General features: G+C 40.9%; 1 long non-coding RNA gene across 1 annotated transcript in view; it reads left to right on the top strand.

The window, feature by feature from the left end:
- The window catches only part of LOC103691422 (uncharacterized), a 35,094-nt gene extending 20,401 nt beyond the window's left edge, over positions 1-14,693 (top strand). Inside the window, exons 3-4 of the long non-coding RNA XR_015673758.1 lie at positions 1,969-2,077; positions 14,204-14,693. This is a non-coding gene — a long non-coding RNA (uncharacterized LOC103691422). The remainder of the gene's footprint in view (positions 1-1,968; positions 2,078-14,203) is intronic.
- Positions 14,694-20,314: the final 5,621 nt, after the last annotated feature.

Raw genomic sequence — 20,314 nt, 5'->3', positions numbered from 1 at the left:
GCCTTGTGCTTGCTAGGCAAGTGCTCTACCACTAAGCAGAAAATTCTTAATAGAACAATATGTATGATACAATATACATAAAGGTCATAACACAGTTCTTCATAGGAACTGATAATTTGACTTTCAACTTCTTATGAAAACACAAAGGACCCAGCAGACTTAAAACAGTACTGAGTAATAAACGACCCGGGGGAACATTGCCATCGTAAAGTTCAGGTTGGACTATTGTTCATTTTGAGATACAGTAGTGAAAAGAGCATAGCGTTGGCACGGAAACACTTAGATCAATGAAATTGAATTGAAGGCCCACACAGAAACCCACACAAATAGAAGTCCCTGCTTTTCTTTTAATTAAAAAGCCCAAAACACAAACTGCAGTAAATAGAGTGTCTTCAACAATGCTGACAGGCATGCTGGATGGCCTCAGCGTAAGACCAAGTGCCCTGAGTCTGACAGAAGTCAGGGAGAGGGATAGATATCACCTCTTGACACCAGAAAAGACCTTTAAAACAGCACATTGATAATGCAGGCACTAAGGCCACAATGAATAAATGTGACCAAATGAAGGTTAAAAGCTTCTGTATGGCAAGGAACAGTATCATTTGTGTGAAGCAGAAGCAGTCTATAGACTGGGGGAAAATCTTTAGCATTTATAAATCTTATAGAGGGTCATTATATAAAAATACATAAAAGACTAAAAAAGCTGGACATCAAAAACAAACAAGACAGCTTAAAAATGGGATATAGAAACTAAACAGAGTTCTCAAAAGATAAAACACAATTGGCTGAGAAATACTTAAAGGTGTGTCCATCATCCTTAGTGTCTTACTGTTCTATCGCTGTGACAAGACACCGTGACCAAGGAAATTCCTGTAAAACATTTACTCGGAGGCTTGCTTATAGTCTCAGAGATTAATCCATTATCAATGGGAGGAAGCATGGGGGCAGGTGGTGTGAGGCTGAAATCTTACATGATCTGCAGGCAGAGAAGTAGGGAGGGAGAGGGGGAGCAGGGCGGGAGGGGAAGAGGGAGAGGGAGGCTGACTGAGCCTGGCATGAGCTTTTGAAATTTCAAAGCCCACCTCTTGTGCTAGACTTCTTTCAATAAAGTCACACCTCTTCCAACAAGACCAAGTCTCCTTCAAACACTGTAAGTCTACAGAGGCCACTCTCATTCAAACCACCACACTTAGCCATCAGGGAAGTTCAAATTAAAACTACTTTGAGATTTCATCTTATAGCAGTCAGAATGGTCAGGATCAATAGAACAATGATAGTGAAAGATCCTAGCTCGAGTCTCAGGATGGTGCGCCCCAGGAAACACTGATCCCAGACGAACCCCCAAATGAAAGATCCTCAAAGAGAGACCCTTCCTAAAGTCGCAGGAAATCGCGGACCCCAGACACAGAGAGACCATTTTGGATGTAATAAGCAAAGGCGAGGTTTATTATGGATATCTATTACGGGGATCTCTGGGTTGACACGTATCCTGCGCAGGAGACAGAGGCGTCGACCCCGAAGCTCAAAAGTCAGGGGTTTATATAGGGAAGGCTAGGGGGTTTGGCGCGGTTACACACAATTGGCTAATTTCTGGCGCGGCTATAAGTGATTGGCTCATTTAAACATGGCAGTAAGATTACAGCACAGCGGGAGTACGTATTGACTGGAGCGTACAGGATTTTAGAAGCTAGGGGCGTATCAGGGTTTGAAGGACATCTGGTTAAGGTGTGACTCTGAGTAAGCTGGGGGAGGTGCCCTTCTGCCAGATGGTTTGAGTCAGTCCTGATAACTTGGGCTGATTCCTGCATTCCTTTTCTTTATCTTTATGGTCTGTTAGTCCTAGCGGCAGGGCGGGGCTGCCTGGACTTGCTTTTCACAGTGTTTAGCCCTGAGTCTGTGAATTTTGAAACTTACTCTTTTAACTTCATATTTTTAAACCTTAAATCTGTATAATTTTCCTTTCAATAGCACGTGCTAATGAGAATGCTGGGAAACGAGAACACTTATTTATTTATTGTTGCTGGGAGTGCAAACTTGTACAGCCACTATGGAAATCAGTGTGGAGGTTCTTCAGAAGGTAAGAACTGATCTGTCGAAAAGTCCAGCGATGCCATTCTTGAATGTGAACTCAAAGGTCTTTCCATCCTATGACAGAGACACTCACTCATCTATGTTTACTGCTTTATTCACGAGGGCCAGAAATTGGAAGCAGCCTAGATGGTAGTCAACCCAGGAATGAATAATGGAGACGTGGTACATTTACACAAAGGAACATTATTTAACTGTTTAGAAAAAATAAATTGACAAGGAAATGGGTGGAGTAAGAAAAAGACATCATCCTGAGTAAAGTAATCCAGACCCTGAAATATAAATATGGTTTGTGTTCTCTTATAGGAGGGTGATAGCTTCTTAGCCTTTGACACGTGTGCTACAATAAGAATAGCCACAGAAGTCAGGTACCTGGTAAGGCACTAGGCAGGCGCATACAACCCCCAAGGAAGGGGAGATAGAATATATTGTTATGAAAAGGAGAATTAAATAGGAGGAAGGTTGAAAGAGAAGGGTGGAAGGAGGACTGTGGGGATGACGACTCACACTAAAGGTCATTTGAAAAAGTCTATGAAAATCTCCTACTGTAGAAGTCTCCTAAAATGTGTACCTATGTGAAATGAATCCAAATGTACTCACCAAATGATAGGAGACACGATGTCCCAACTAAACATCTTATGCCTCCGGTGTCCAATGACTTAAAACCTCCAGTGTCAGGAATGGATCACAGTTTGTTGAGTTGTTGGGCCAATCCTCCCTGCCCCTTCCCCATGGAAACACCTAAACAAGGCTGGCTACTGTAAAGGCTGTGACTCCAATAACCTGCTGGTAAGGTCCTGATGTTGAAGACAGAACTTATATATGTTATAGAGAAGGTGAGCTGGTGTCCAACAGGAAGCTTCGCAAGATGCTCTACTGACTAGCATCCATGATATTGGAAGGTATTCTGTGTGGTTCTGGAGGATAAGGGTGATTATCGATATCTATCGTCTATAAAACCTGTGGCCTACAATAATGACCTGCTTGCAGGCCACTGTACAATAGCGATATGTGTGTGAGAGTAACCAACCACTTTCTGATTGGATCCAAGACCCACTCTGTTAGATGGAACTAGCATCTGACGCAGCTAAATTGGCCAAGAACCTGAGAGGAGACAGAGAAACCTAATACTACTGTTTTGCTAAAGGAACACAGCAATAACGTGGCTCCTAATGACGCACAGCTATACCCCTGGCCAGTGCCTCCCTCAGCCCTCATCAGAGAAGCTGCTTCTTGTAGCTGATGGGAGCTAATACAGAGACCCTCAACTGACAACGCACAGAGAGAGTTCATTTCAGAGCACTCAGTTCTAAATGGGCTGTCTTCATCAACCCCCTCCTTTCAAGGCCCAGGAATCTGCCAAGGACCAGCCTCATGGGTCCAAGCTGGCCTATGTTTCCAGATTCTCTCTCTCTCTCTGTTCTAGACAGCTTTTTTTCTTGCTATTCTTAAAAAAAAACAAAAACAAAAACAAAAACAAAAACAAAAAAACAAAAAAACAAACAAAAACAAAAACAACAAAAAAAAAAAAACCAAAAGAACCCCTCTCTGGTTGAGACAGCTAGCTTTCTGCTGAGACAGCTCTCTCTGCTAGTAAACATTCTAACAGCTCTCTAAATAGCTCATGGGTTTTCTGACCAAAGTCGGAAAAGCTGCTCTAACAAAGTTCTTAGATCTTCTGACCAAGTCAGATAGAAAAATTCTAAAAGTAATTCTTAGGTTTTCCAATCAAAATCAGAAAGAAAAAAAATTCTAACAGAGCCGTGTTCACTCTTCAGACAGCCTTCTCTGGGTCGCTGCTAGAAAACATTCTAAAAGAACTGTGGCAGCTCTCTAAGCGATTCTTGGGGTTCCAAGGTCAGAAATCCATTTAGGGAGAATTCTAAAAGAGCTCACCATGGATTTTCTGACTAGAATCAGAATCCTGTTAGAAAAAAATTTTTTGAAGAGCTGTGTTTGCTCTCCAGGGATCTCTGGATAGCTCTCACTAGAAAAAAATTCCTAAAAAAGAACTGCTAGCTCATCTCATGCAGCCCTAAAGCCCAGCTTACTATTTACATATCATTTCCGTTATTTATTCCAGGTTCCCTCTTGGGCATCCCACGAATCAGCAAATTAGCCCCTTGACTCTTAGGAAGAGACAGCTAGCACAAGAACAGACAGTAAGATAGTTGGGTGGAACCCCGCCCAGGAATTACCATTCTGACCTTGCCTGAACCTAAATTCAATCTGTCCCTGGCTGACCCTGAACCCTGCCTGCAGTTGTATCTTCCAGTCTTTTATCTTTCTAACAAGCTGGGTCATGGTGCAGTTGCCTCTATTCCTTTAGATCTTTGAAGCTATTTATACAACTCATATTGCATCCTTATACTTTTTGCAGAGTTGAGAAATTGTACATTTCTGAACTCATGCTTTTGGAGTTCTTTTCCACAGCCTTAAGGGCTGTCTTGAAGGTCTCAGCATTTACCATTTTGCTATAGACACACCTGACTCCTGGACTCATGCTGTTTCTAATCTTCATGGAGTCATTAACAAGGAGGAAATTCCTCAGAGGAATGAGAAAATATGCACATTATTATACAAACAAGCCTTAAGTCTGCAATAGCCATCTACACTCCTGGAGGCCCACGTCTGTTGGCCCTGTTCCAGGAGCAGGCATCATGTCATTCTGTCCCTACCAAGACCAGGCCAGACTCAGCAGGGATCTATGTACAAGAGTAGGAAAGAGATGGTAAGAGCTGGAGGTGATGGATGACCCCACGAACATAGTATCTTCCAAACACAACAGGATTGATGCACCTAGGACCTCACAGAAACTGTAGCAACATGCAGAAGGCTTGCACAGGTTCAAGCCAGAAAGGATCCTAACAATGAGATGGAGAAGAGTCTACGAGTTCCCAGTCCTAATCAAGAAGGTTCTGCAATGATATCCGCTGGCAAAGGGAAAATCAGTTTTATCTAACTGAATCTCACTGGGTGGGTTGACCACATTTAGGGCAGGCCATAGGGAGTAGTTGGTCAAAACAAACCAAACCCAGAGGTATGCTTTGTAGTCTTTGTATGCCATTTTGCATTGTTTTAGTTTAGTTTTGTTTTGTTTTTGTCTTATTTGGTATTTACTTGTTTATTTTGAGTTCTACTTTTGTGGAGGTTTTGAGTATACCTGTGTTTCTTGGGTTTTGTTTTTTAAGAAGAGAGAGGTGGGGAGGGCAAGAGAATGTAAAGTTGTGTGGCTAGGGAGATAGCAGGATTTGGGAGGAACTGGGGCAGAAGTAATTAAAATATATTGTATGATAATTTTTATTGGATAGTTCATGTATTTATATTTCAAATGTTATCACCTTTTGCAATCCTCCCTCCCCCTGCTTTTATGAGGATGCTCCCCCCTCTATCTACCCACTCCCACCTCAACGCCCTGGCATTCCCCAACACTGGGGAAATGAGCCTTCACAAGATCAAGGGCTTCTCCTACTGATGACAGACAATGCCATCCTCTGCTACATTTGTGGCTGGAGCCATAGATCCCTCCATGTGTACTCTTTGGTTGGTAGTTTAGTTCCCAAGAGCTCTAGGGGATCTGGTTGGTGGATATTGTTGTTCTTCCTATGGGTTGCCAAACCCCTTCACCTCTTTCAGTTCTTTCTCTAACTCCCCCATAGTGATCCCCATGCTCAGTCTGATGATTAGCTACAAGCATCTTAATCTGTATCAATAAGGCTCTGGCAGAGCCTCTCAGGAGACCCTGTCAGCAAGCACTTCTTGGCATCAGCAATAGTGGCTGGGTTTTGTGGCTGCATGTGGGATGGATCCCCAGGTAGGGCAGTCTCTAGATAACCTTTCCTTCAGTCTCTGCTCCACTCTTTGTCCCTGTATTTCCTCCTGTGAATATTTTGTTCCCCCTTCTAAGAAGGACTGAAGCATCCACATTTTGGTCTTCCTTCTTGAGTTTTATTTGGTCTGTGGATTGTATCTTGGGTATTCTGAGCTTTTGGGCTAATACCCACTTATCAATGAGTGCATGCCATGTGTGTTTTTCTGTGATTGGGTTACCTCACTCAGGATAATATTTTCTAGTTCCATCCATTTGCCTAAGAATTTCATGAAATCATTGTTTTTAATAGCTGAGTAGTACTCCATTGTGTTAAATGTACCACATTTTCTGAATCCATTCCTCTGTTGAAGGGCATCTGGGTTCTTTCCAGCTTCTGGCTATTATAAATAAGGCTGCTATGAACATAGTGGAGCATGTGTCTTTGTTATATGTTGGAGCATCTTTTGGGTATATGCCCAGGAGTGGTATAGCTGGGTCCTCAGGTAGCACTATGTCCACTTTTCTGAGAACTGCCAGACTGATTTCCAGAGTAGTTGTATCATCTTGCAATCCCACCAATAATGGAGGAGTGTTCCTCTTTCTCCACATCCTAGACAGCACCTGAGTTTTTGATGTTAGCCATTCTGACTGGTGTGAGGTGGAATCTCAGGGTTGTTTTGATTTGCATTTCCTGATGACTGAGAATGCTGAATATTTGTCTAGGTGTTTCTCAGTCATTTGATGTTCCTCAGTAGAGAATTACTTGCTTAGCTCTCTACCTGTTGCTGTAAATATATTTTTTAAAAGGGGCTTTATTTTACCCCTATTAGATTTGGCACTGCAGCCCCTCAAGATATCTGGTAGATGTCTTCATCTCAGTCAGCAAAGCCTCTCGCCCACTTTGCTCTATCCCATATCACACTGCCGAAGACTTCTTTCTGAGCCTGGCAGCAATCTCTCTAGCCATTTAGTTCCCAAGGCAGGTTGTCACCATGCCAGAAATATACATCCTCATTCCGTGGTGGCTTAGTGTCCCAGCTACCACATACTCTCTTAAACTTAATTCTCCACAAGAAAGAACATACAACACAATAAGCTCTGATCCAATTGATAAGATATAATTGCCCACCTAAACATACAAAGCCCTATACACATCCATTCCTTAAGAACATTCATAATAACCTATAACGGTACAGAGTGAAATCTTAACATCAGCCTCCATGTTCTCTCTCTCGTCTCCTTCCATTCCAGTCTCCTCCTCTTCCCTCAGACTTTTCTCCCGCCCATCCTTCCTTCTCATCCAATGACAGGCCTCGTTCTATCTTGTACCTGCCTTCACCTGTATGATATCATCCTACATGTACCCAATATTTTAATAGGATTATTTGGTTCTCTGGAGTCTAACTTCTTGAGTTCTTTGTGTATATTAGATATTAGTCCTCTATCAGATGTAGGATTGGTAAAGATCTTTTCCCAATCTGTTGGTTGCCATTTTGTCCTATTGACAGTGTCCTTTGCCTTACAGAAAAAAGCTTTGCAATTTTACGAAGTTCCATTTGTCGATTTTAGATCTTAGAGCATAAGCCCTTGGTGTTCTCTTCAGGAAAATTTCCCCTGTGTCTATGTGTTCGAGGCAATTCCCCACTTTCTCTACTAGTTTTAGTGTATCTGGTTTTATATGGAGGTCATTGATCCACTTGGACTTGAGCTTTGTACAGGGTGATAAGAACGAATTGATTAGCATTCTTCTACATGCTGATCTCCAGGTGAACCAGCACCATTTTTTGAAAACGCTGTATTTTTTCCATGGCATGACTTTAGCTCCTTTGTCAAAGATCAAGCGATCATAGGTATGTGGGTTCATTTCTGGGTCTTCAGTCCTATTCCATTGATTTACCTGCCTGTCTTTGTACCAATACCATGCAGCTTTTATTACTATTGCTCTGTACACAGCTTGAGGTCAGGGATGGTGATATCCCAGAAGTTTTTTTATTGTTGAGGATAGTTTTTGCTATCCTGGGTGTTTTGTTATTCCAAACAAATTTGCGAATTGCTCTTTCTAACTCTATGAATAATTGAGTTGGAATTTTGTTGGAGATTGCATTGAACCTGTAGACTGCTTTTGGTAAGATGGCCATTTTTAAATATCAATTCTGCCTATCTATGAGCATGGAAGATCTTTCCATCTTCTGAGATCTTCTTCGGTTTCTTTCTTCAGAGACTTGAAGTTCTTGTGATAGAGATCTTTCACTTGCTTGGCTATAATCACACTGAGGTATTTCATGATATTTGTGACTCTTGTGAAGGGTGTCATTTCCCTACTTTCTATCTCAGCCTGTTTATCCTTTGAGTAGAGGAAGGCTACTGATTTGTTTGAGTTAATTTTATACCCAGCCACTTTGCTAAATTTCTCTATCAGGCTTAGTAGTTCTATAGTGGAACTTTTGGGGTCACTTAAGTATACTATCATATCATCTGCAAATAGTGATATTTTGGTTTCTTCCTTTCCAATTTGTATCCCTTTGACCTCCATTGTTGTCTACTTGCTCTGACTAGGACTTCTGGCTAATACTATACTGAATAAGTAGGAAGAGAGTAGGCAGTCCTGTCTAGTCCCTTATTTTAGTGGAATTGCTTCAAGTTTCTTTCCATTTAGTTAAATGTTGGCTATTGGTTTACTGTATATTGTTTTCACTATGTTTAGATAAGGGCCTTGCATTCCTGATCTTTCCAAGCCTTTTATCATGAAGGGGTGTTGAATTTTGTCAAATGCTTTCTTAATATGTAAGGATATGATCATGGGTTTTTTTCTTTGAGTTTGTTTATGTAGTGGACAACATTGATTAATTTCCATATATTAAACCATCCATGGGATGAAGCCTACTTGATAATGTTGAATCATTTTGATGTGTTCTTGGATTTGGTTCGCAAGAATTTTATTGAGTAATTTGGCATGGATATTCATAAGGAAACTTGGTCTGAAGTTCTTTCTTTGTTGTGTCTTTGTATGGTTTAGGTATAAGCGCAATTGTGGCTTCAAAAAGGGACTGGGTAGTATTCCATCTGTGTCTAGTTTGTGGACTAGTTTGAAGAGTATTGGTATTGGATCTTCTTTGAAGGTTTGATAGAATTCTGTACTAAACCCATCTGGTCTGGGCTTTTTATGGTTGGGAGTCTTTAACTGACTGCTTGTATTTCTTTAAGGGTTATGGGACTCTTTGGATAGTTTATCTGATCCTGATTTAACTTTGGTACCTGGTATCTGTCTTGAAAATTGTCCATTTCATCCAGATTTTCCAGTTTTGTTGAGTATAGGCTTTTGTAGTAGGGTCTGATGATTTTTTAATTTCCTCAGTTCCTGTTGTTATGTCTCCCATTTCATTTCTGATTTTGTTAATTTAGATACTGACTCTGTACCCTCTGGTTAGTCTGGGTAAGGATTTGTCTATTTTGTTGATTTTCCCAAAGAACCAGCTCCTGGTTTTGTTGATTTTTTGTATAGTTCTTTTTGTTTCTTCTTGGTTGATTTTAGCCCTGAGTTTGATTATTTCCTGTCATGTACTCCTCTTTGGTGTATTTGCTTCTTTTTGTTGTAGAGCTTTCATGTGTGCTGTCAAGGTGTTAGTGTATGCTCTTTACAGTTTCTTTTTGGAGTACTCAAAGCTATGAATTTTCCTCTTAGCACTGCTTTCATTGTGTCCCATAAATTTGGGTATGTTGTGCCTTCATTTTCATTAAATTCTTAAAAGTCTTTAATTTCTTTCTTTATTTCTTCCTTGACCAAGTTATCATTGAGTAAAGTGTTGTTCAGCTTCCCTGTGTATGTAAGCTTTCTGTTTTTTTTTTTTTTTTTTTGTTATTGGAGACCAGTCTTAGTCTGTAGTGATTTGATAGGATCCATGGAATCATTTCAATCTTCTTGTATTTGTTGAGGCCCGTTTTGTAACCAATTATGTGATTAATTTTGGAGACGGTACCATGAGGTACTGAGAAGAAGGTATATTCTTTTGTTTTAGGATAAAGTACATCTGTTAAATCCATTTGGTTCATAACTTCTGTTAGTTTCACTGTGTCTCTGTTTAGTCTTTGTTTCCATGATCTGTCCATTGATGAGAATGGGGTGTTGAAATCTCCTACTGTTATTGTGTGTGGTGCAATGTATGCTTTGAGCTTTAGGAAAGTTTCTTCTATGAATGTAGGTACCCTTGCATTTGGAGCATAGATGTTCTGAATTAAGAGTTCATCTTGGTAGATTATTCCTTTGATAGGTATGAAATGCCTTTCCTTATCTTTTTTGATAACTTTTGGTTGAATGTTGATTTTATTTGATATTACAATAGCTACTTCACCTTGTTTCTTGGGACCATTTGCTTGGAAAATCCCCTCCCCCCACCAGCCTTTTACTCTTAGATACTGTCTGTCTTTGTCTCTGAGATGTGTTTCCTGTATGCAAAAAAAAAAATGGGTCCTGTTTATGTATCCAGTCTGATAGTCTATGTCTTTTTATTGGGGAATTGAGTGCATTGATGTCAAGAAATATTAATAGTGATTATTTCCTGTTATTTTTTGTTAGAGGTGGAATTATGGTTGTATGGCTATCTTCTTTTGGGTTCCTTGAAAAAAGATTACTTTCTTGCTTTTTCTAGGGTGTAGTTTCCCTCCTTGTGTTGGAGTCTTCCATCTATTATCCTTTGTAGGGCTGGATTTGTGGAAAGATATTGTGTAAAGTTGGTTTTCTCCATCTATTTTAATTGAGAGTTTTGCTGGATTTGGGATCCTTGGGTGGCATTTGTGTTCTTTTTGGGTCTGCCCAGGATCTTCTAGCTTTCAAAGTCTCTGTTGAGAAGGCTGGTGTAATTCTGATAGGTCTGCCTTTATATGTTACCCAATCTTTTTCCATTAGTGCTTTTAATATTCTTTCTTTGTTTTGTGCATTTCGTGTTTTGACTATTATGTGACAGGAGGAACATCTTTTCTCATCCAATCTATTTGGAGTTCTGTAGACTTCTTTTTTTTTTTTTTCTTACTTTTTTTTTTTTTTTGGTTCTTTTTTTCGGAGCTGGGGACCGAACCCAGGGCCTTGCGCTTCCTAGGTAAGCGCTCTACCACTGAGCTAAATCCCCAGCCCCCTGTAGACTTCTTGTATGTTGATGGGCATCTCTTTCTTTTGGTTAGGGAAGTTTTCTTGAACATTTTGTTTTTTTTTTTTTTTTTAAAGATTTATTTTATTTATTATATATAAGTACACTGTAGCTGTCTTCAGATACACCAGAAGAGGGCATCAGATCTCTTTACAGATGGTTGTGAGCCACCATGTGGTTGCTGGGAATTGAACTCATGACCTCTGGAAGAACAGTCGGGTGTTCTTAACCACTGAGCCATCTCTCCAGCCCTTGAACATTTTGTTGAAGATATTTATTGGCCCTTTAAGTTGGGAATCTTCATTCTCTTCTATACCTATTATCCTTAGGTTTGGTGTTTTCATTGTGTCCTTCGTTTCCTGGATGTCTTGGGTTAGGAGCTTTTTGCATTTTCTTTGACTATCATGTCAATTTTTTTTTTATCGTGTCTTTTGCCTTGGAGATTCTCTCTTCAATCTCTATATTCTGTTGGTGATGCTTGCATCTATGATGCCAGATCTCTTTCCTAGGTTCTCTATCTCCAGGGTTGTCTCTCTTTGTGATTTCTTCATTGTTTCTATTCCCAATTTTAGTTCCTGGATGGTTTTGTTCATTTCCTTCATCAGTTTTTGTTTTCCTGTTATTCTTTAAGGAATTTTTGTGCTTCCTCTCTAAGGACTTCTACTTGTTTTCCTGTGTTGTAGTGTATTTCTTTAGGGGAGTTATTTATGTCCTTCTTTACGTCCTGTATCAGCATCTTGAGATATGATTTTTAAACTAAATCTCGCCTTTCCAGTGTGTTGGTATATCCAGGACTTGTTGTGGTGGGATAACTGGGCCCTGATGGTTTCTGTTGTGTAGGTTCTTCCACTTGTCTCTCGACATCAGATATCTCTTGTATTAGTTGGTCGTACTGTCTCTGACTGGAGATTTTCCCTCCTGTGGGCCTGTTAGCCTGGCATGTTATGAGTGAGAACACTCCTGGAGGGACCAACTCTCTCCGTGTAGGATTTAGGTAAGGAGTGCTGTGGGATAGCCTTAGCTCTGGGTGTACATGGAGACTGGAAATATCCTTTCTCGGGCCACTTCACAGTTCCTGTGCCCCCATGTGCTCCAAGAGGGTCCCTCTTTGGACAGTTATTGGAGTGAAAGTCGGGTCCCACCTTTGGGCCTAAGATTGAGAGAGCTCCTGGAAGACCAGCTCTCTCTGGGCAGGATTTAGGTATGGAGGGCTGTAGGACAGTCTTATCTCCAGGGCATAGATAGAGACAGGAAGGATCCTATCCTAGGCTGCTCTGAGGTTCCTGTGTCCTGTGTGCTCCCGGTGGGTCCCTCTTTGGACAGTTATTGGAGCGAAAGTGGGGTCTCTACTATGGGTTTAAGAGTGAGAGCATTCCTGGAAGACCAGCTTTCTCCGGGCAGGATCCAGGCATGGAGGGCCATGGATCTGCCACAGCTCTCAATGCAGATTTATTATATGATAATTTTAAAAAGGTTAAGGCTGAGGAATGAATTGGCATACAACAGATCACACAGCCCACTTCTCAATATTCTGTCATTCACTTATCTGTCTTCCTGCTAACCTCCCTGATGATCCACTCTTTATGTAGAAGAAAGGTTAATCTGTGTAATGTGACCTAAAATGCTCTGCTCCGAATTCCTTCCTGCCTTTATTAGAGTTGAGAAAAGTCCTGTCACACTGGCCTCATTTTAATTCTACAAATACCTCTCAGACTTGGGACCTAGATTTGTGGTATTCCTTTTCTAAAGTGATTCTTTCCCCCATTGGCTCTAGAGACACTTGATTCTCCAGTGACCATTCTTTTTTTTTTTTTTTTTAATAATTGTGCTTGTCTCCTTACAGCCCTATTCTCTCCTTTTATCCCATGTGGTAAGAACACATTTTTAGCAAAATTATATGTCCAAATAAAACTCTCAAGTGAATAGCATCATTTTCAACAAAAGTCCATGTCTTTTTCAAAATGTGTTTTGTGTTTGCCGTGTTGGTTTTTTTCCTCTGGAGACTAAAGGTCTGTAGCAACTCAACAGGAGATCAAGAGGGAACTTCCTACTCCCTTCCTGAACTTATGCTGAGGGTAAGAATCCCTGAATATTTGACCACCTTGGGGAACTGATAGAATAGACATGATCCTGAGGATGGGGTAGAAAGAACAAGAGAGACAGAACACACACAAGTGCAAGGGGATTTTGGTGCCTGTGGTGGTTTGAATAGGCATGACCTTCATAGACACATGTGTTTGAATGCTAGTCCCTTGAGGAGTGGCACTATTAGGATGTGTGGCCTTGTTGGAAGAAGTGTGTCACCGACGGGGTGGACTTTGAGGTTTTTCTCGTGTGCTCAGCTTACACCCAGTGTGGGAGAAAGCATCCTCTTGGCTGCCTATGTGAAGTGGAAATTTCTGCTTTCTTCGGGGATTCAGTTGTGTCATGTGATGTTTTTCTGGAGACTGTCTTATGAGAGGATGTTTTTGCTGAAACAGACATGTGGGAGGATGCTTGGCTGAGAATAGTCATGTGTTTTTCTGGAAGCTGCCTGGAAAAAGACATGTGATGCTTTGCTGGAGTAGATGCTTGAGAGAGCATGTGATATTTGGAAACAGTATAAATATAACCCTAACAACAGTGGATGACACTGTTTGGCATTGGTTCACCTTGCCACTCTTCACTCATAATCAGTTGATGTGACTTCTGTGGTGGTTTGATTATGCTTGGTCTAGGGAGCGGCACTATTTGGAGGTGTGGCCTTGTTGGAGTGGGTGTGGCCTTGTTGAAGTAGGTGTGGTCTTGTTGGAGTAGGTATGGCCTTGTTGGAGTAGGTGTGTCACTGTGGGTGTGGGCTTTAAGACCCTTGTCCTAGTTGCCTGAAAGTCAGTCTTCTCCTGTCTGTTTTCAGAACAAGATGTAGACCTTTCAGCTCCTCCAGCCCCATGTCTGCCTGGATGCTGCCATGTTCCCACCATGACCATAATGAACTGAACCTCTGAGACTGTAAACTAGCCCCAATTCAATATTTTCTTTTATGAGAGTTGCCTTAGTCATGGTGTCTCTTCATAGCAATGAAACCTTAACTAAAATAGTGTTTCCCTGATGCTGCCTTTAGATAGTGTCTTATCATTTCATTGTTACTATCTCCTAGTCACTGTACTTGTTCTTTTGCCCACAGTGATGCCACAGGGGAAAACCTGGAGAGTCCTTTGTGAAAGCTTATGATTACAATCACATCATACCCACAAGGTACCCTGCAGATATCCCCATGGACAAACTGTTGCCAATAAGGATGTCTTTGGAGACCTAGCTCTGAAATGCAATGCCAGGTCAAGGTCAAGTTCGAGAAATGATATAAAAGAGGAAAGAACAAATGGTTTTTCTAGATGCTTTTGTTTCAATCATTAAAAAAAGTTTTTTTTTAAAAAGGTGTTATTGTCTGATTACCTGATTTTGGATATTTATAAAACTGTTATGGGCTGGAGAGATGGCTCAGCGGTTAAGAGCACCCGACTGCTCTTCCAGAGGTCATGAGTTCAATTCCCAGCAACCACATGGTGGCTCACAACCATCTGTAAAGAGATCCGGTGCCCTCTTCTGGTGTATCTGAAGACAACTACAGTGTACTTATATATAATAAATGAATAAATCTTTAAAAAAAAACTGTTATATATTATCTGAAAAATCTCTTTAAACTTATAATTTTAATATTTTTTCACTGTGTACAGCGTACACATGAAACACAGTACATGATTGGTCAGGTCCCCACCACTTGGTTTTGGAACTACGCAGAATATTATCAGTCTATTCCAGGCCCTCTTGCCTATCCACAGTCTTGTTCTTCTCCCTTCCACAAGATGATGTGCTGCCCTGAGTTTCCTGTTTTCCCTTGCTTTACCCTTGTCTCATAAATGAATGCACAAATGTGTAGGAGGTTGGTCTGGTGCTGCTTGTACTTGAATGTTGAATAGTGGCTCCCAAGATCTGGTTGCCCTTGAGAAACAGATCTTCATGCACATCAAGTCATGAAACTATATCCCCAGCTCTTCATTCAGCTTCTTGTATTTGTGTGACTAGCTTTAAGAATGTATGTATGTATGTATGTATGTATGTATGTATGTATGTATGTATTTTGATAGTGTCTGAAACAGTTATGGCATCATTAACATGATAGGAAACATCTCTTGGGTGAGAATTTCTGCAGGGTGAATATTTAGACATGGAGTTGCTAGATTACACACTCAGCTTTATTTGAAATGCTATCCTTTTTCAAAATGGTTTTGAATGATTGACAAGTTCACAGAAGTGCTTAAGTGTTCCAGGTCCACAGATGGCAGAACACATTAAAAACCAACCAACCAATCGATCAACAACTTCTCTGACTGCAGTTTTGCAAGCCTCTCTTCATTATTTCTCTGCACTATTTTTCATCAATGGTTTAAAAACAAGCTGCTTCTCAGGTGCGGAGAGTGGCATGGCGTCAGATAGATTGGTAAGTATATCAGTTATTCATCAGCCTGGTACCCTCTCAGTCAGACGCTGTTCCCATCCTTCTACCCCTTCCCCAGTTCCACACACCCACCTTCCCCAGTGAGTGGTTTCCTGCGTGGCCTTTAGTGGGAGTGCACCTGACTGCATTTCCATGCTCATTCTCTGAAACAAGGCAGAGCACTGAAGTCTGTCATGTGTCCTAGGTATCAGAGTCTTGCTTCTGTTTTGTTTTTAGAATTCGGAGCCACCCAATAGGTTATATAATTGAAGAAGCTAAATTTAAAAGTTCAATTTGGCAGCCGTTGGTTCTCTATCTACCATATTAATGGTAATGCTGGAATCCCACGTAGGACCCATCTGTTTCAGCAGTCACCAACCTGTGCAGGTAAACACTTCAGAGTGAACCAGGGCGGATTTCTCACCCATTGACCCTGTGTATATGAGCAGCTTACATGAATCCTGGTCTGGCTTTTTGGTGGGTGTCAGTGGTATATGGTAAAGTTATGAATAATGGTGTCTTAAGGTTTTACTGTTGTGAACAGACTTCATGGCTAAGGCAACTCTTATAAGGACAACATTTAATTGGGGCTGGCTTACAGTTCAGAGGTCCAGTCCACTATCATCAAGGTGAGAGCATGACAGCATTCAGGCAGGCATGGTGGAGGAGGAGCTGAGAATTCCACATCTTTGTCTGAAGGCTGCTAGGAGAAGACTGACTTCTAGGCAGCTACAATTGGGGGACGGTGGTGGTGATGGTGGTGGTTAAAGCCCATGCCACAGTGACATACCTATTCCAACAAGGCCACACTGCCTAGTAGTGTCAGTCCCTGAGCAAAGCATATTCAAATGATCAGGAATGGTTAAGACTAATCATGGACAAACTCCAAAAAATATGAAATAGGTTAGATTTTAATCCAACTATTCTTAATAAAATTTATTATTTTATAATAGCATGTTTATACAAGTTTTAATGGCACTAATAACACTAAACATTAATGTTTAGCCTTACTAAGTTTGCAATAGCACTAATAATTTACTCATCCTAACATAGAGACAAGTCTAGTATCTCTATTCAAATAGGGAAATGTAATTTTGCCCCTACTGGGAGACAGGAGGTAGAGACAGAATTCCTAGAACTTTGCAAGCATGTAGCCCGACATGTGCAACACGCAGCAAGAGTGTCTCAAACGAGGTGGCAGATGAGGACTCACACCCTAGGTTGTCCCGTGATTCCGACATACATGCTGCGGTACATGCATGTTCCCTCTCTCCCACTCCCAAATGAGCTGAGTTTGCGCATGCACACGTACACGCGCATGCGCACGCGCACATGCACATGCATGGCAGAAAGAAAGGTAGCTTGCGCAAGGACCTGGGCAATGAGTAGAATGACAAGCTGAGACAAAGATAAAATACATAGGCAAACAGACTTTATGTTTTCAAATAATGCCAGGGCTTTGAAGTTCTTTTTCTTTTCTTATTTTATTTTAAGCACATTTCTATTTTCTATAAACCGAAGCCTGGCTCTAGAGGTCTATTCTTAGTTTTCTGGCAGCTTGGACAAATATCCAGATGACTGGTGTTTCAATCTTTTCTCCTTTCAAAGTACTCACTCGTAGGTGACAGTGTTAGCTTCAAGTCCCGCTTTGCATTTTCCCCACTGTGGGAGATTAGAAGAAGCCATCTGCTTTGCATCACCCTGAAAAATGCTCTGAACAGAACTTTTTAAAGAAGACATTGTAAGAAAAGACTATGATATAAAGCAAGGCAAAATCCAAATAGAAAAATCTAGAAACTGAGCATTAAATTCTGACACCCATGGAAATTATCTTCCTGCATGACGGACTTAGCTTTCTACTAGCCCCCATTTAACATTTGTTTGTTTGTTTGTTTGTTTGTTTGTTTGTTTTTTGAGATTTAAAGAGGATTCTTTGAGTTAAACCCTTGTCCTTCATGAAAAGATTTCAACTCTTACTTATAACTTGTCTGGTTCTGAATTTTGGGCTCCATTTCTTTACAACTATTTCTTCTGTTTAGGCATTCACCACCCTCAGCTCCATCTCTTAAAAGGTGACATTTACCCAGAATAGAATCTGGTAAACAGAAGATATTAAATATTTGTTGTTGACTAAATAGGTGGATGTATGTATGTATGTATGGATGGATGGGTGGATGGATGGATGGAAACCTAACCAGGTAGCAAAGCACTATGGGAGAAGGTTAATGTGGATCCATAAATATTGTAAATAGATCTTTATATTAAAAAAAACAATCTACATGCCAATATGGACGGGGAAATCTCTCAAGGCCCACCTCTAGGTGAAGAACTACAGGCAATTAGTGGCAGCTGAGAGAAGGAGAGTTGGTTTTATCCCGACAGTAAGCTGTAATCCCAAGCAGTCAGCTCTAAAAATAGATCCAGCGTGCAACACTAAATAAACTTAGAAGGGTGTATGATAAATTTATCCACTAGTGAGTACACAGCCTATATTGTCTTTATATATTATTATTGTTTCATATATATTTACATCTCATTATATATGTGTGTGTATAAATATATATAATTAAAGAATAAGTGTATATAAATATATATAATTAAAGAATAAGAGGTAAGCAACACTGAATGAACTTAGCAGGTTGAATCATAAATTTACCCATAGTGATTACACATCCTGTACTGTCTTTATATATTATTGTTTTATATGTATAGCAATTATGATGAATAAGAGGCATGAAATAAAGAGTTTTTGTGGGTCTCTCTTTCTTCAGGGGTTGTTAGCCATCGGCCCACAAGAGCAGAGGGAGCAGAAGCAGGGAGCAATGACTCTGCCTGTGATGGAATGGTTTCCCGAGATGTCTTCGGTGAGACAGCTCTGCTTTATTGCTCCAGGGGTAGGATATATAAAGGTTTGGGGGGCTGTGGGCAGGAAGGGACGATAGGTCATAACAGTACCTAATTATTGCACAGCGGGAAGGGCAGATCGGGACTTGAGAATGGAACCATGTAGCATTTGCAGGAAGCTCTGTGCAGGTCATCCTCCAGATAAGGTCAGCATCCTTGCTTAGAGACACTCTCCAGATAAGATCAGGAAGAAGGGGAACTCCTGTTGAGGAAGGGAGTCCTCCATTTTGTGCTATGCTCAGAGAGCTATCCAGACATGGCCAACTGCGCCCTTAGTAGCAGGGTCTTCCAACAAGTTGTTATAATATATTTTTACATAGCCTTAGCATTTATTAACTTGTACAAAAATATGAAAAGTCCACATACCTGTATAATTTCAGTTCTTGGCTTAAAACAAAAACCTCACTAATTTAAACTATGGCTGTTAATTCAGGAAAATGCTTTTGTCCAATTAACTCATTTAATTACAGTCACTCTCTTTAGATACTCGAATCTACCCTTGAGGCATTATCAGAGATTCTCGTTTAGTAGCAAGTTGATCTTCGATTTGTAAAATGTATACATTATATTTATTTGAATAGTATTTTAATTGTAAATATTGCTCAGAATGCTATTTTGCATTGGTTTTTATAGCTTTCGCAGTAATGAAAACTAAGAGCCATGATATTAGTTTGTCCATATGGAATCACATGTGCTTTTCAGATACTCCTCAATGCCAAAAGAAAAACAGGAGAGAAAATTGAGACGATTTGGACTTATTTAAAAAATATTTTAAAAATATCATATATATATATGATATTTTATGTATTTAAATTTCAAATGTTATCCCCTTTCCTGGTTCCCCCCTCTCCAATAACCCCTACTCCTGCTTCTATGAGGATGCTCCCCCTCCCACCTACCTACTCCCATCTCAACACCCTGGCATTCCCCTACACTGGGGAAATGAGCCTTCACAGGGCTTCTCCTCCTACTAATGCCAGGCAACACCATCCTTTGCTATATATGTGAATGGAGCCATGGGTCCCTCCATGTGTACTCTTTGGTTTGCAACCCCACAGGAAGAACAACATTATCAACCAACTAGAACCCCTAGAGCTCCCAGGGACTGAACCACAAGCAAAGACTTGTTGTTTTGTTTTAAGCGTGTGTTTGCAAGTCTGTGGTGACTATTAAGGAGAGAAAGAAGGAGGGATATCAAATAGAAGATCGTTTAGGTCAACGGGAAATCTCTTAGCCAGGTTTGCCCAGTAGAGGAACTGTACAGAACTCACACTCGTGTCCTTGCCGTTCTGTTGTGTATCAAATTCTTCTAAATTCCAGCTTCCATTTTGGAGGGAAGTTTGTTAAGACCCAGGATGTTGAACGGGAGGTGAAACAAAGGCAGCTCTAAAAATATTCCACCCTTCCGGGAAACAGAGACTAACCAAACAGCGTGAAAGACACTCTGGCCAACTGAGCTACCTGAAAAGGACATGCTAACGCACTGAATAGGCTGCCTGCAGATTGCACGGTGTTCTCCAGGTTTCTAGCTTTTGTGAGCTGTCATCCATGCTGGCGTGGGTGGATGTACATGCCTCTGAATCATTCCTGCTCCTCTATGTAACCTCTCACCTGTACTCCTGTAAGCAACCCCAACAAACCTCAGTGGGTCACCAAGCTGAGCTTTGGTGGCATCCTGACTTCAGTTGGATCCCTCTCTGGGATGAGCAGACATTTGTTAACATCTCCCCAGGGAAGGGTCACACAGCACTGCTCAGTCACTAGCTGGTTTCTATAGGGCAGGGCCTCATCCATCAATGTCGTGGTAGATCTAAAGACACGGCAGCTTGGCTCGTCAGTCAACTGTACTCTGCCCTTAAGAGATCTAGGATCTAAGGTCAGAGCACAGAGCTATGG

Source organism: Rattus norvegicus, chromosome 2, assembly GCF_021556685.1.
Source record: "Rattus norvegicus strain SHRSP/BbbUtx chromosome 2, alternate assembly SHRSP_T2T, whole genome shotgun sequence".
Lineage (NCBI taxonomy): Eukaryota > Metazoa > Chordata > Mammalia > Rodentia > Muridae > Rattus > Rattus norvegicus.
Note: the sequence above shows the minus strand (reverse complement) of the source record. Positions and strands in the feature narration are given on the sequence as shown.